A 15,515-nucleotide genomic window follows, 5' to 3' on the forward strand; every position below is an offset into this window, starting at 1 on the left:
TACATGCATTAAATGCTCCAAAATACAGAAGACACTGAAGTGACTTGGGAAAACAGTATGACAATCTGTAAAATGAAAATGGAATGTTCCAGAAGACCTAATGTTCCATAGACATTACCCCAAAGACAGAAGACTGTGAGAAGGTTGTGTGGCAAAGGTGTTCGTCAAATCTCTCCTCTGGCCTTATACCTTTAATGTAGAGAAATGATACATCCTGTTTCACAGAGTTGTTTCCAGGACCAAAGAATTTATTTAATTGTCTGCAGTGTTGTTTTTTATTTTCTTTTAATTCTGTTAGTGTAGCCTACAGCTTAATAGTAAGCAGAGTATGTCTTTAATGAAGCCAATAAATAAATTTTAAAAAGGGGCGGGGGGGGAAAGTGCTTTGATTTATTGGAACAGTATAATGTTCTATAAATTCAAGATGTGTTTTAATCCCCCACCTGCTGTGCCCACCCTCCTTTGGTGGAGGGTCATTTCTTTACATCAGGCAATCAGTGATGTAAGGAGGACAAAGATGACTTCTCAACTTTCAACTCTGTTCAAACCCAATATCATTTACTGGGTAACTACCATCTGTCAGAGGTAATGTGTACGAAAGGACTTGGCACACAGTAGGCACTCAATAAATGCTTGTTTTCTTCCTCTTTGGCTTACTTTCCATGACTGTGGGACCAGGAGTCACATCAACAAGGAAACAGGCATTTCACTTGCATTTGTACACATCTTCTCCATAAGCTAAATACTGAACAAATCAGCTTTTTAAAAAAATATTACCTCCATTTATTTTGCAAAAGACTTGCTGACAAGACACCCAGCAGCATCTGAAAATTCATCTAGACAAAGAGGGCAGGGACAAACAAAGCCAGGAGCTCTCTTTTCTCATTCTGGGCTCCCTGCTGCATTTCTCCTAGACTCACACAGGCACACACATTTGAGCACATGTGTTCCACTGCGATAAGGAGACTTTCAAATGCTGCAATTCATCACACTGGTCCTGGATGGAACAGGAGTGTGTGTGCGAGTGTGCGTGTGTGTGCATATGTGTCTACACCCCCCGCATGCACATATACCTGGGGAGGCTTTGTCGCTTATTGGACAATGGAGCTCATCAGGCACAGAGCTTACAAAGGGGAAGGAAGAGGCAGAGAAATAAAGAAAGGCACCCACTTTGGCTGCCTCCCTTTGGTTCTGGCTGCAAGATCAGAGCCGGTTAACCAGCTAACAATGTAATAAAGGGCAGCAGGAAAGGAAAGAAGCTTTCAGCCTATAGCCCTGATGCAGAATGGAGATAAGCATTGATCACTGTGGTTCCTTATGGGGGACTGTTCCTTAAAGCGAGATTTTGGAAGGGGTGTATAAAATAAGTAAATGTGGACGGTCATGCTAATCTCTCTTCTCAAAATCCTCCAGAACCCTCATATTAGCCCTTGGCTGGTCAGAGTCAACCTCACCCTGGCACACGTGTGCACAAGCACATGACACATACACACTAGAGCCTCCACCTCTACACTTCCAGAGCCAAAAAGGGGTTCACTCCCACTCCAAAAGGGGGTTCTTGGAGAAATGTGAAGTAAATGAATGCACATTTATCAAAACCTACTTTATGCCAGGCACTTCCATTTGGTTATTTAGTATAAGCCTCAGAAGTGCACCAGGAGGGTATTTCCTGGTTAGTATCTCATTCATACAGATGCATAAACTAAGGAGCAGAAAGGTTGTGGGGTTTTGTTTTCAGTAACACAGCTGGTAAGGGGCAGATTGAGAATTCAAATCTAGATTTTTTTTTATTATTTTTGTTTACACACAGTCCATAGCCACCACATTTACCCTATCTTTTTCCCCATATCCCCATCCCCAGGTTACCCTGGTAACCTCTATCTTTCTGTCTCTGCAGATATGCTACTTCTAGCCAACTAAGTGATATAAATATAAAATATTTATCCCTAGGTAAGATTTTTATTTTTGATGGCTAAAGTACTGTGTTTTCCTTTATACCACAGCTGCCATCCTCTTTCTGCTAGAAATGCCTGGATCCCATATGATATGGTAGTTCTGAGGTGGGGAAGATTTTATTTTCTTTTTGTATGTATTTTTATGACAGATTTTGTTTTCTTTTTCTTGGTTTAACAGCTTCATTAAGGTATAACTCACCTAAAATCAAATTATACATGTTGTTTCAGTTTGCTAATGCTGCCAGAATGCAATATGCCAGAAGTGGATTGGCTTTTACAAAAGGGATTTATTAGGTTACAAATCTATAGTTCTAAGTCCATAAAAATGTCCAAATCAAGGCATTAACAAGAGGTTACCTTCACTCAAGGAAGGCTGTCAGCTGGGAAGGCACATGGCTGGCATCTCCTGGTCCCTTGCTCCCGGGTTGCACTACTTCATTCAGAAGCTGAAGCTTCTGATTCCAGTGGCTTTCTATGTTGGCTCTTCAAACATCTCCAGACGTCTGTATCTAGGCATCTGTTCTCTGTATCAGCTCTGACTCACTCTCTGCAAGCTCTTTTAAGGATTCCAGTAAACTAATTAAGAACCACTTTGAATAGGCAAAGCTGTATCTCCATGGAAATAATCTAATCAAGGGGTCCTGCCGAAACCTCAGGTCTGCCCCCACAGGATTGGGATTAAGATTTAAAGAGCATTGTTTGTTAATTTTTTTTAATTAATAAAAAAAAAAGATTTAAAGAGCATGGCTTTTCTGGATTACATAACTCTCAAAACAGCACATATGTTTAAAGTGAACAATTTGATAAGTTTCGACATATGGTTATCCCCATGAAACCATCACCATAATCAAGATGATGAAATATCCAACACCCTTAAAAATTTCTTTATGCCCTTTTGTAATCCTTCCCTCCTGCCCTTCCCCACCCCACCTACCCCTTCTCCAGGCCGCCACTGATCTATATCCTGTCACTATACATTAGTTTGCATTTTCTTGAATTTTATATATATGGACTCATACAGTTGGTATTATTTTTTGTCTGGCTTCTGTTACTCGGCTTGATTATTTAGAGATTCATCCAGTTTGTTGCATGTACCTATGAATCCTTTTTATTACTGAGCAAAGTCCACCCTAATGGTGGACTATATAATGTAACTTGATTTTTCATTCCCCTATCAATGAATATTTGGGTGCTTCCAGTTTGGGACTCCTAAAAATAAAGCTTCTATGAAAATCCATGTACAAACTCTGAAATTTCAATAAAAAGAAAACAAACCACCCAATTTAAAAAATGAGGAAAGATATGAAAAGACACTTCACCAAAGAAGATAAAGAGATGTCAAATAATCACGTGAAAGATGATCAACACCATTAGTATTCGGGGAAATGTCAAATTAAAACCAAAATAAACCATTGCTACACACCTACTGGAACGCCTAAATGTCAAAGCCCCACCATTCCCATCACTGGCAAGGGTACAAGCTCAGACACTGTCAGAGAGAGTGCAGAGCAGTGCAGCACTTTGGAAAACAATTTGTTAAACAATGTTAAACATACACCTATCACAGGACCCAGCCCAGCAGTGGACACAAACAGGCATCCACAAATGTTCAGGGCAGCTTTACCTGTAATAGGAATCTATATTTTTAAACATATCCCAGGTGATTCTGACAATGGTTTGGGAACCATCATGCTAGGGATTGTAGATGCGACTGAGGGTTCTGGCAAAATCCTTTTATTATTCAAATAAGTATATAAATAAAGGAAAAGGTTAGATTAAAAAGTTAAATATCATATGATCTTACTTAGATGAAATAATGAGAATAAAAAGAGTCATAGAGTCGGAAACTAGAACACAGGTTACCAGGGACTGGGGTAGGGGTAGAGAATAAGAAGTTAATGCTTAATTAATATAGAGTTTCTGTTTGGGATAATGGAAAAGTTTTGGTAATGGATGGTGGTGATGTTGGCACACCATTATGAATGTAATAACACCAATGCATTGTATATTTGAATGTGGATAAGACAAGGAATCTTAGGCTGTACATATGTTACCAAAACAATTTTTAAAAAAATACAAAGAACTTTATAATACAGTGAATCTTAATGTAAACTATGGACTATAATTAATAATATAATTATAATAATATTGTTCATCAATGGTAACAAAGTTATCATACTAATGCAAAGTGTTAGTAAAAGGGAAAACTGTAGGGGTTGGGGAGGTGGTATATGGGAACTCTTTATGCATGATTTCCTATAAATCTACAACTTATCTTTAAAAATTTTTAACTAGATGGTGAAGGAATGCCATCTAATGAACCTCAAAAATATTTAGTCTTAATGAGTCACAAAAAGAGACTTGTGTTTCTGTATCAGTTAGATTTTGCCAAGGCCACTAATGACTCAATAGCTTATGACATTAAAGGATTTGTTCTTTTTTCTTGCTCAATCCACATGTCTACACCCTACCAAATAGGGTTGGTGGAGGGACTTACACCGCATGTGGTCTTTATTTCGAGGTCTAGGATGATGGACGAGCTTGCCCCTTGGCAGTGTCCAGTCTTGTCACAGAAGGGGGATGAGAGAAGGACATGATGCACCATTCACAGGCTTTTAAGTGTCTACTCGGAAGTGACCCACAGCCCTTCCACTCACATTTCTTTGCTCTGGGTAAGTCATAGTGCCATGCCTGGCACCAATGGGACAAGGACATATAACCGTCCCATAAACAGGGACAATGAATATTTTGAACAGTGCAATCTACCAGAATCTCCTCCCACCAGATCCAATAGGATCATCTATAAAGATATAATAGATACAGACTCTGAAAAGAGAAACATTTTGCAGAAGAACATTGCATTTGCATGTAAGAATGTGAGTTCAGTTTCCTGCTCCAAGATTTATAGACTTTGTGATGTTGGGCAAGTCACTTAACCTTTAGGTCTCTATTTTATTCATTTGTGCCTGAGAGGTACTTTCAATGATCCCTACATTTCCTTCCAACTTTTAGTATTATATAATTCCCTGACCTCAAAGAACTACACAATAAACCTACTCACCATCCTTGAAAGGGTAGAATTATTTTCATAGAACGGTGTATGGACCACAGTTTTCCCCGCGCTAGCATCCCTTCTTCCCATCTGGCAGCACCTCATCAAACCAGCAGATATGCACATACACACACACACTCCCTTGCACAAACACCTTTACATGTAAAAATGTTAATGTTTTCGAGATTGAGGGTGCCAGAATTGTCATTAAACTATTCCAGACACAAAGACCCACTGCTGCTTGTCAGCCCACGTGTGGCTATACTTTACTTCTCTGGATCCCTTTTTGTCTGGAATTATTTCCTCGTTTTGAATAACCTGCAAAATGTAATGCTAGGGACAGAGAATCACTGGCTTCCCTTATTTGGAAATGGATTTGTCATTTGCAGGCAGTACCCATACCTGGGGCAGTATGGATCAAAAACAGTTTTCAAAGCTTCATTTATTACCACTTTTTAAAGAATTCACCCTTTGATCAAGAGCCTGGGGATTCCATGCATTGCCCCCTCAAAATGTGCTCCCACTCCCACGATCCCAGTGCTGTTTTGTTTCTTTTGAAAGCCCTGTTTACTTCAGAAATTCAGCAATTGCTCTCGAAGTTCTTTTGATGTCTATTGAATTTAATATATTTTATTGCATTATGGAAAAGCTATTTCAGCTTTCGGTATCAGCTCCTTCCTGATGTGCTAAGGGGTCTTTTTGCTGTGTTTTTGTGCGTGTAGTTGTTCATTTATGTTGCTAGATGTTTTTAAGGCTGATTTGAAGATTTTTGTTCATTTTTTTTTAAAGAGTAAAGGGTGAGCAAGCAATGACATTGATAGCTCCTATGGTTCTCGATTGAGTCAAGGGAAAGACGACAAGAAAGTAATGTTTTTTCTCCTTCTTGTTTTCTGTAATTCCATTATTTAAAAAAAGCCAACAAAAGTCACCTTTTAGGAACATCACATCTAACACCCAACAACTGTTTACTCTGTGTTCACTGCTCTAGCAAGTGCAGTGCTAGGTTTTAAAGTCATGTGCCTGTTCCCCAGCAGTTTACAGTATAGTTGAGAGATAAGATATTTATCTGCTATATAACTAATAGCAAATATCTGTATTTCTTACTATGTATCAGATGCTAATCTAAGACACATATTTAATTTTCACAACAACATTATGAAGTAAGTACTATTATTATCCCATTATTAGGTTAACATGGTTTATCATTCAAACAAAGGAACTTGTGAGAATAAAGGGAGTACCATTAGTAATTACACAAATAACAGGCATAAGCCAAGACTGTCAAGGTGTATGGTGACTTCTTCCATACTACAGATGAGGAAACTGAAGTGCAGAAAAGTTAGCTAACTGGCCCAATGGCACACACTTAGCAGGTGGCAGAGGCAAGATTTGAACTCAAGTAGTCTGGCTCCAGAATACTTGCCTGTAACTACTATACTCTGCCCTATTGAATTTGTCCAACCTTCTGAGACCTAGTCACAAACCAGACTCTCTTCCATGGTTGCCTCTGCCATTCATACAGGCAGAACAGCAACCACTGGTCCAGCTGTCTAAGACCTAAGAGGAATCAAGGAGATTATCAATAGACCTATTATGCAGAGTCATAAGAACAGAAGTTAAAAGACCCAGATTACAGTTCCGATTCTACCATTCAGTAACTGTGCGCCTGGCGGCAGGGCATTCCCCTTCACTTTATCCTTCACAACTTCCAGTCTGCTGTTAGGACCTTCCAGCTTCAGCTTGACCGAATGACCTCAACATTGACTTGCTACCTAAAGGTTCAGCTGTGTTCAGGACCCCAACCAAGCAGAGGCTACGTGCAAAGAAATCTCTGCGTGGATGGGCGCTAGATCTACCTGCGACTCCTAAGCGAGGTGGTTTGGGAGCATGGGGCGAATGCCTTTGGGTATGTGGAGAAGTATTAGACAGGCAATTCTCCATCCTGAACAGCAGAGAGTGGGGACAGTTTCATCAAAGGTTGCATTCAGATATCCTCACCTAATTCTGAAGCCAGACCTTGGACCCTGAATTAGGCTGAGGTCCTGATGTCCCCACACCCTCCTAGGACCCCAGGGACCACCTAGAAGGCATTTCCCTGTGCCATGTCCTACACTCTCAGATCTAACCCCTTGTATATTAGCAGAGGCCTAGCCCAGGCTTGAGTCTGCTCTGTCTCCTTAGACCCGGTAACTTGGACCACTGCACCCAGACCCTCTGTTTGGGCTAGTTCTTCTCAGTCCTCGCCCGTGTTCTCAGCCAGACCCTGCTTCCCATGGGGATTTCCAGCATGGCTCATGGCCAGGGGCAGAACAGTTTATAACAACCACCACATCCCCTTAGTCACCATGTCCTGCTGAATCCACTTGCCAAGTAACCTGGAGTCCATACTCCCCATTGCCACTCACCTTAGCAAGCACTTCCCAGCTGGTCTCCATGCCTTGCATCCTCTCCATGATTTGTCTCTTTTCTTCTCCTGATGGATGTGCCCTTCTCAGCACAACCTGAGCTCTAAAGCACATGTTTGACTATGCTGTTCCCTGTGTGTAAACCTTTGGTGGATTCCAGTATAAAGACCAAACTCCCTAGTATGGAAGTCAAGGACTTCACCTCCTGGATCCAAATTCCTTTCCAACCTCACCTTTTCACACATTCCAAGGCCTATCATCTCATGCTTCCTCAAAGTATATCCCCACCCCTGTATTCTAACCACATACAGTTAAGACTCTGAAAACAACAGGCATGTGGCACCTCTCCTGTTTCACTGCCCAGAACACTCTCCTTCCCTGTGAGTAACTCAAACTTCTTCTCAGCCTTCACAGCACACCTCAAGTATCACCTCCTTTAGTCACTCTTCCTTAGAGTCCCCTTCCTGCACCTACCCTCCATCAAAGCCAGTCCCTTGCTGCTCAGGGGACCCAGTCCTCTAGGAGGCTTATTTCACTGCTCTCCCAAGCTGACTGGTTAGGACAGTTCCTGGAGTACTTACCACTTTCCCCAGACACTGGGACTTCTACACATTTGCATCCCCCATGGTGTTAAATCGTACCTGAAACGGGCTCAGTAAAGGTGCATGCATTTGACTATTGAGCCAGAGTGAAGTACAAACTCCTCGCCTGGCTTCCTGCTCTCCTGGTGAGCCCTAAGCATTGGCCTCAGCTTGGCTTCTCCATGGGGTTGGAACCCTGGGCAGCAGATACAGACTGCCGGTGGGGCCGTGGTAAAGACTCACAAAAGCCTTTGAAGAAACCTGCTTTGAGAGGACCCAAGGATACTACTAAGCCCCAAGACAGAGAAGGGGAAACCAAGAACTCACTTTGCTTTGTGCATGTGCTGCCTCCTCTGAAAGCTTTTCCCAGCCAACCAAGCAACCATCTTTATTGTGGAGTCCAGTTTTTGCTGGAAAGCTCAGAGTTTTACTGCAACTCCTCCCTCTCTTCAATCCCCCAGCCCTCTTGTATTTGTTGCAATTTGGCTGCCAAGCCTTTTTCAACTACACATCATTAATTTCACTATGCAGCACAAGCAGGATCGGGCATTTGAAAAAGGAAAGAAATATGGAATTTAAAATCTGGGACTGCCACATGTAGAGACGATTGGGGAAGGCAAACCAAAGAGCCTTTATTTTTTTGTTCGGTTTTATTATTTCAATTGATACAAGGTCACTGCAAGCAACAGGCATTAGATTAATTAGACCCTCCAAATAGGAGAGAAGAGAGAACACTTCAGTGGGGAAGAAGGATGGAAAAGGAACAAATATAGTAATTGAAACCAAATAATGAAAAGTAAATTCTTGTAAGTAATGTTTAATTAAGTTATTCTATGATTGAGGCTTTTTGCAAATATTACCATGGGATTCAAAGTAGTACATTAAGTGCCTGGAAAATCACCAAGCAGGAAACATAGACTGCTTCTTCTCCTCTTGCCTACACCCCTGTATTATCTGCTTCAAGGTTCTGTGGGCTGAAGGCCAAAGGAAGTTACAGAAATGACCCGTCCCTGACCCCACTGCCTCTTCTCTGCACACACAGCCTCCACATCACATCACTTCCATTTATCAAAATACTCCAATTTTTAAAATTGAAAAAAGAAGGAAGAAAGAGAAGCTAAAAATTAAAAGAAGATATTTGCAATCCATGTAACTAAATAAGGATTTAGTTTTTAGCTTTTGAGAACCTATAAAAGACTACTTACAGAGAGAAAGTGGCCTGATGGAAAGATGGGTAAAAGATTTGAACAGGTAATTTACAGAAGAAAAGATCCAGCTAATATACAAAAAGCAAAGAGAGAAAGTTCACTAGAAATCATAAAAAATGTACAGTTGAAACTCCTACCATTTCAAATCCATCAGATCAACAACAGCAGCAGCAAAAAATTACCGTTTGACCTCGTACTAACTGTTGATGCGAGTATAGCGCTATGGGAATGCTTTTACAATGCAAATTGATGCAATCATGTTGGAGAGCAATTTAACACCATAAAATAAACCCGAAGACGCACATACCCTAGAAGCCAGGAAAGATACATACCCTAGATTCTTAATGATGTGGTCAGAAATGTCCAATAAGCATTGTTTTTAAAGCAAAAATAAGAAACAACCAAATGTTCATCAACAAGAGTTTGACATATAAACTTAAGTGTGTTCAAACAATGAAAAACTACTCTGCAGTGAAAACAAATCAATCATATGGATGTATTCCCTAGGCATAATTTGAGCAAAATTCAAAAACAAGCAAACAAAAAAGGAAGAAGCAGAATAATACATACATTTGGTACAATTTATGCCAAAACTTTAAATCTGTATATTACAGTATTCAGGGCCACATACATGTACATTAAAAAATGAAATTCAAGATACAGATAAATACCAAATTCAAGATAGAACCTACCTAGGGCTGGAGGTAGGGGCATGCAATGGGGGTGGTACAAGGGAAGCAATTCATATTTGAGTTTGGGGTACATGGTCTTTCATTGTATTAACCTGTAAACTTTTTTTCCATGACCTAAATATTTCATATTATATTTCTAAAAATTAGGAACAACCAATAAGATCATAAGCATCTCAAGAGAAGAGGCCTGTTATAATACAGAATTCAGGAACTGAGCGATACACAGAAGCTAGAGATGGGTGAACAGTTAGCTAATGAGGTTGACTCAATTATAAGGGGATAGATGGAAGTGAAGGTGGTTCTCTAGCGGGTCTATAAGTAATATTACCATATTGAAGGTGAAAATGATTGAAAGGGGTTGTATAGACTATGTGTCCCACTGATTAACACTAGAAATATAAATTAGTTCTTGCAAGAACTACTTCAAAGGTGTTTAAATCCAGGGTACAGGGGAAAACTGCTATTGCATGCTCTAGACTATGTTTAATGGGAAAATATCAGCAGTTCCACAGCAACAGCAGGGGTAAATAATGGGGGGAGTTATAAGAGTTAAGGGGAAGTTTGTATTTCTTATTTGGAGAATGTGTTCATTGGTTATCTTTCTCTTGGAAACGATGAAATAAACTTGAGATTGTTGAAGGACTGTGGACTTTGGACATTATACATGATGCCTAATGAATGCAGTTGGCTAAAAGATGCACTGACTGAGAAGTAGATTGGCTAATGATGGTATATATATATGATCGAATATTGTGCTGCTACAAATGGAAAAAAGTCGTGAGTCATGCAAGGATGTGAATGAAACTGTGGAACATTTGGTGAGGCAGACTAAGCCAGAAACAAAAGAACAATTATTGTATGGTCTCCTTTAAAAAAATGCTTATAAGAAAACAGGGGCCTAGATTGTAAGCTATCATAGCAGACACATTTAGTCCAGAATATCATTATTATTTCTGGATTTTGAGAGGCTGTTTTATATATATAACCTGATATTTAGAAATAAAAATGAAGCTGAACAGGTTGGGGTTAAAGTAAGCAGAACATAGGGGTAAGGAAGACAGTGTCTATATTTTAGAACAACACATACTCTTTGAGAACAATGGATAAAAGATTTATTTGATCTGGAACCAAAATTTTCTGTAGTGCATAATCTAATTCAACCTATCTATAGAGCTCATTTGAACAATTGAAACACAGGGAGCACAGAATAAGAAAGAGGGCCTTTAATCCTATATAGCTTAATGTAATCCTGGACACATCCTAGAATATATGAAGCAGATAATTAAAAAGTATTGGCAAAGTCCACTGAGGGATGGGAGAAAAAATGTGGAACTATTAAACTTTACCATCAGGGAACCCCCTGATACTGTGTCAAACATTAGGGACACCCAAATCAATAGGCCAAGCCCTTGATCTTGAGGCTTACTCTTGTGAAGCTTATGTAGGTAGCAGAGAAGCTTAGCCTTCCTAAATGTATGCCTAAGAGTTACTCCTTTTCTGTTGCTCAGAGGTGGCCTCAGTCTCTCTAAGCCCAACTCTGCAAGTGAAACCATTGCCCTCCCCACTACATGGACATGACATCCAGGGGTGAAAGTCTCCATGGTGGTGTGGGAGATGACTCTCAGGGATGAGTCTGGCCCTGGCATTGTAGGATCAACAATTCCATCCTGACCAAAAGGGGGGAAAGAAGTGTAACTAATAAAGTATCAGTGACTGAGAGAGTTCAAATAGTCAAGAGACTACTCTGGAGATCACTCTTATACAAGCTTCAGTTAGACATTACTATGTATCATAACTTGCCAAACCCCAAACAAAACCATTCCAGCCAATCCTAAAGAACACCTAGGGGAATATATAAGATTCTACAGAGGTTCAATGCACTAGGGTAACTTTACAGAAACCTACAACCTCCAGATGGATCCCTGGACCAGATAAGTCCTGAAACCTAGAGGTCCAAGCCTCTCTAGAACATCAGCTAGTTCCATCTCCCTACCCCATATTGTTGATAGACCCTTCCAACATGAAAGAGCTAAAATGGCCATAGCCCAAATACCCCTAAAAAGTGGGATAGAAAGGTCAAAGGTGATGGTGGAGTAATAAAGAGAAGGTAGGGTTTAACAAACGAATATGATTGCTGAATCAATAAATTGATAGTTCTTTTAGTATCCAGTATCTTAGAGCAACTAGAAGTAAAAACCTAAAATTGTGGAATTGTAACCCATGCCAAACTCTGAAATCTGCTCTACAACTAATTTTGTTGTGCCATGCTTTGAAATTTATTCCTTCTTTGTATATACATTATTTATCACAAAAAAAAGAAAAAGTAGTCAATTGTGATTATAAGAAAATATTTATTCTTTCTAGCCTCCTATATTCTGGAGCAGCTAGAAGGAGAAATCTGAGATGATGGTATGGTAGCCCATGACAAACTCTGGGATCTAACTTGTAACTACTTCTTGAAGAGTGCTTTGAAAACTATTGCTTTTTTCTTTCTTTGCTTTGTATATATGTTATATTATACAATTTAAAAAGGTTAAAAAAAAAAAAGTAGAAGCAAGCCACATACTTTGTTCTGAAAATGAACAAAATAAACCCCAGTATCACCAAAAAAAAAAAAGAGAGAGAGAGAGAGAGAGAGAGAGAGAAGAAGAAGAAGAAAAAGAGGCCTGAAGCAATCATCAAACAGTAAGAGACCAGGGATGATAAGGAGCCAAAATGTAAAGTGCAGATGACATATAGTACAGATAAATGTCGAGCCTCACCATGAAGATTTTGAGAACCATGAAATGTTCATATGCTGAAATCTCTATCCGGAGGGTAACTGAACTGTAAGCAGGCTGCTACCTGCTAAGGTACCGACCCCCCAAGGTACCTGCAGCCAACCCCAGGAGCAATCACCAAAGCCAAACCAGGCCAGTCGCTGGGGACCCACCCACTAGTCCTGATGTGGGAAGGGGCTTTAAGAGGAGGGAGAGGAAACCCACATGCAAAGATTAATTTAGGTTTTTCCTTACCAACCGAAATGAAGTTAAATTTTAACCCCTCTCTGTAGTCTATATTTAATAGATAGATCCAAATTCAACTGCCCAACTCAGGTGCTTTCTGAGGGCCCGCAGATGGCTTGTTTTCTTTTCAGAGCTTGAGGATATCTCACAAAGATTAGCCATAGAGACTTTGCTTGACCAGAAAATGTGCTGCAGACAGAAAAATGATGAACACATTCACTGGATTTTAAACATCCTTAGAGGAATATTTTTACCCATAGAGGAATAGTTTATTATTTATTGAAAAAAGAAGTAAACAGGCCATAGAGCAGCCTAATAAACTCTGCTGTTAGCTTACTGTGACCTTGGGTAAAGTCTCTCTCTCGCGCGCTCTCTTTCTCTCACATAAACACACACACACACACAAACACACACACCACTAACAACCCTAACCCCAACTCTGTAATGAGACCAAGGTTCAGCAAACTACACCCTACAGACCAAATTCAGTCTACTGCCTATTTTTTATGACCCATGGACTAAGAATGCTTTTTGCATTTTAAAATAATTGAAAAAAATCAAAAGAAGAATATTTTGTGACATGTGAAAATCAAAGAAGATTCAAATATTAGGTGTCTTATGTAAAGCTTCATTGGAATATGGCCATGCTCATTCATTATGAATTATCCATAGCTACTTTCACCCTTCAAGGGCAGAGTTGAATAGTTGGGACAGAGAGCTTATGGCCCACAAAGCCTAAAAATATTTACCATCTGGACCTTCGCTAGAAAAAATTTGCCAATCCCTGTCCTAGAGCAATGCTGTCCAGTAGAAATATAATACAAATCAAAAATGAAATATTTAACTACCTAGTAGCCACATTAAAGAAGTAAAAAAAGAAACAGTTGAAATAAAATGCACCAAGACACTGTATTTAACCCAATATATCCCCCAAAATGCAAAGTGTAATCAACATAAAGAATTATTTGTGAGGTATCTTACAATCTTTTTCTTGTACTAAGTCTTCAAAATCTGATATGCATTTTATACTTCAGTACATCTCGACACAGACTGGCTCAAGTACTCAGTAGCTACAGATAGGTAATGGCTACTATACTAGTTAGCACAGGTTTGGATTATCTCTAGTGTCCTTTTCAGCTTTAGTGTGACAAGATTATCTAAAATATGGATAGGCTTTTCAAAAAGAAAAAAAAAGCACCCTCCATTTTCCAGGATCCAATTAGAGTTTTATCTCCTTAAAACCTTCCCCGAGTCCTCCAATCGACACTGACTTCAGCTTATGGCATTTAGATTGAGCAACACCAAATCTACTCCTAGACCCTGTCCTGTGGCCCTGAGCCTTTCAGAGGCTGAACCCACAAACATACCTCTGCTGCTCCCAGCTGCTCTACCCCCGTGGCCCTCTGAGCTTCAGCTCTCACTTACGGTTCAGCTCCCAACTTTGGTGTTCACTCTGTTCCCTCTGGACTCTGTCCTGCACCACTTCCACTGGGGGATACCTTATGAGTCCTTCTGGAAACCTGACCCAAACAGCACCATTGCTCTCTTGGAAGGGAAGATGAGTCAGGAACAGCGTGGGGACATAGAGGGGAAAAGCTAGGGGGAGTTCAGGCCTTGAGAGGAAGTTCTCTCTCTGTAAAAGTGACTCAAGAAATTCAGAATTAAGGAAATAAAGAAAGAACTTTTGAGAAGCAGGATTCCTGGAGGCTAAGCCAAGGTGGAACCTTCCTCAAAAATTAAAGGAGAGAATTGGGATTTAACCAGAATGAAAGGAATGGGTCTCATCTGGGACACCGCATGAATGGAGACAGATGTGACAGCTCATTCCAGGCCAGGAGGCATGAGTGAGGCTTGAGACCCAAGGCAACAGGATCTGAAGAAAGGAGATGGGGCTGAAAGGGAGACATGGCAGGGAATGCTCAGAAGGGGATCTGATGCCTTAAGTCTAGTTTTCTCAGTACATGTCATTTTCCCATATCCCCTCCCAGCAAAGGAGCATCTGAAGCTGCTTAGTTTGTCATCTGTGCAAGACTGTAGCGTATTGAGCTGGAGAAAGGGGGATGTTACAGAAGTGAGTTAAAAAGCCATATTTTAAAAAATAAAATATTTTATTATGCTGCAAATAAATGACCATTATAATTTTTTTCAAAGATTACAAAAATATATAAGAAATTACCTGAAACTTCCCAACCCTGAGTTAATAACTGGTGACCGTTTTGCCATACATCTCTTAACGCATCCCCACAACTTTTAATTGGGTTGTATCATACAAGCCCATTTTATCATAGACGCTGTGCAAATTTTAGGTCAGAATTTTGGGGATTTGGGGGAAGGTATTCCTCTCCTTTCTCACCATACCCCCTATGGTGGTTTGGAGCTGTATATATCCCAGAAAAGCATATGTTTAAATTTAATCCATTCCGTGGATGTGAACCCATAAGTAGGGCCTTTCGAAGAGGTTACTTCAGTTAAGGTATGTCCCACCTCAATCATGATTGAGTCCTCAATAAAAGAATGAAATTCAGACAGAGGGAGAGAAAGCCACAGAGCAAGGAGCTGAAATCAACTAAACCCAGAAGAGAAGGGAGAGACCAGCAGACACCACCATGTCTTACCA

The sequence above is a fragment of the Tamandua tetradactyla genome, chromosome 3, assembly GCF_023851605.1.
Source record: "Tamandua tetradactyla isolate mTamTet1 chromosome 3, mTamTet1.pri, whole genome shotgun sequence".
NCBI lineage: Eukaryota > Metazoa > Chordata > Mammalia > Pilosa > Myrmecophagidae > Tamandua > Tamandua tetradactyla.